Source organism: Penaeus japonicus, unplaced genomic scaffold (assembly GCF_977035675.1).
Source record: "Penaeus japonicus unplaced genomic scaffold, GWHDUDI00000001_assembly GWHDUDI00000025, whole genome shotgun sequence".
Classification (NCBI taxonomy): domain Eukaryota; kingdom Metazoa; phylum Arthropoda; class Malacostraca; order Decapoda; family Penaeidae; genus Penaeus; species Penaeus japonicus.
In genome coordinates, this window is record NW_028234427.1 from 31197193 (window position 1) to 31199692 (window position 2500).

Here is a 2500-nt window from a genome sequence, read left to right on the forward strand (position 1 = left end):
TAGTAGCGGTAGTCGTAATAGTAATAGCAATAATAATAAAATGATAATGGTATAGGAAATAAAATGATGATGGTAGAAAAATAGAAGAATTATAATAATGATCATAATCATTATTAATGATTATGATAATCATAACAATCATAATCTATAGATGAATAAAATTGGTAATAACGGTTATTACTGCACTTACTACTGTAGCAGGTCGCTTCACTGTAATACTAATTTCATAAGTGATATAAGTAACATAAGTAATATAAGTGATATAAGTCTTAGGAACATGCAGTATAAGTAACAGGTCACTGAACCCCCATTCTGAACTGATGATAAGAAATATTAAGATAAAGTTGATTACACTTTTATGCAGATAAGATAATGATATGTTTGAGAATTCAAACTATACCATTTCCAGCTAAACTGTTCTTGTTTTCGTGATGTAGAAGAAGGAGAAGAAGAAGAGGAGGAGGAAGAAGAACAAGAAGAAAGATTAAAAACGGTTTTCATCTTTTTTATATCAAATTTCCTCTGAAATACTTGCGTAAATGGTCTCTGTTAAGCCCCCTCGTTTCAAAATGATAGAGGCATTATAAGACATTAATAAAGGCATGATAAGACATGAATAAAGGCATGATAAGACATGAATAAAGGCATGATAAGACATTAATAAAGGCATGATAAGACATTAATAAAGGCATGATAAGACATTAATAAAGGCATGATAAGACATTAATAAAGGCATGATAAGACATTAATAAAGGCATGATAAGACATTAATAAAGACATGATAAGACATTAATAAAGGCATGATAAGCCATTATTAAAGACATGATAAAGTCTACAGAAATACAGAAACTGATTTAGTAAAGTTTCAGTCTCGAGAAAATGATACAGAAACGATACAGCCATTAGAGGTTGATAAATAAATCATACAGTACAGCGTATCGGAAAAGTATTGATACAACGAAAAGAAATACATCAATCAAAAATAAATGCTGCAGTTTACAGGAATACAGAAGTTGACACTGGCAATTATATATGAATTGATAATCTTAATACCAGACTCACCAGTGACGGTACAACACCAGTGAATGTTAACACCCGATTCACCAATGAAAAGTTAACACCGGACTCACTAATGAAATGATAACAGACTCAGCAGTGAAATGTTAACACCAAACTCACTAATAAAAAAGTTAACACCAGACTCACCAATGAAAAAGATAACACCAGATTCACTAATGAAATGTTAACACCAAACTCATTTCTAAAAAAGTTAACACCAGACATACCAGTGACAACTGAACACCAGACTCACCCAAGGAAAAGTCAATCAGTACCAGACTCACCCATGGAAAAGTTCATCAGTACCAGACTCACCCATGGAAAAGTTCATCAGTACCAGACTCACCCATGGAAAAGTTAATCAATGCCAGACTCACCCATGGAAAAGTTCATCAGTACCAGACTCACCCATGGAAAAGTTAATCAATGCCAGACTCACCCATGGAAAAGTTAATCAGTACCAGACTCACCCATGGAAAAGTTAATCAATGCCAGACTCACCCATGGAAAAGCTAATCAATGCCAGACTCACCCATGGAAAAGTTAATTAGTACCAGACTCACCCATGGAAAAGTTAATTAGTACCAGACTCACCCATGGAAAAGTTAATCAGTACCAGACTCACCCATGGAAAAGTTAATCAATGCCAGACTCACCCATGGAAAAGTTAATCAGTACCAGACTCACCCATGGAAAAGTTAATCAGTACCAGACTCACCCATGGAAAAGTTAATCAGTACCAGACTCACCCATGGAAAAGTTAATCAGTACCAGACTCACCCATGGAAAAGTTAATCAATGCCAGACTCACCCATGGAAAAGTTCATCAGTACCAGACTCACCCATGGAAAAGTTCATCAGTACCAGACTCACCCATGGAAAAGTTCATCAGTACCAGACTCACCCATGGAAAAGTTCATCAGTACCAGACTCACCCATGGAAAAGTTAATCAGTACCAGACTCACCCATGGAAAAGTTAATCAATGCCAGACTCACCCATGGAAAAGTTCATCAGTACCAGACTCACCCATGGAAAAGTTCATCAGTACCAGACTCACCCATGGAAAAGTTCATCAGTACCAGACTCACCCATGGAAAAGTTAATCAGTACCAGACTCACCCATGGAAAAGTTAATCAATGCCAGACTCACCCATGGAAAAGTTCATCAGTACCAGACTCACCCATGGAAAAGTTAATCAGTACCAGACTCACCCATGGAAAAGTTAATCAATGCCAGACTCACCCATGGAAAAGTTAATTAGTACCAGACTCACCCATGGAAAAGTTAATCAATGCCAGACTCACCCATGGAAAAGTTAATCAGTACCAGACTCACCCATGGAAAAGTTAATCAATGCCAGACTCACCCATGGAAAAGTTAATCAGTACCAGACTCACCCATGGAAAAGTTAATTAGTACCAGACTCACCCATGGGAAA

General features: G+C 36.6%; 1 protein-coding gene across 7 annotated transcripts in view; it reads right to left on the reverse strand.

Moving 5' to 3' along the window:
• LOC122257645 (carbohydrate sulfotransferase 5-like) overlaps positions 1-2500 on the reverse strand; it is a 24179-nt gene that overhangs the window by 4126 nt on the left and 17553 nt on the right. The window lies entirely within an intron of this gene.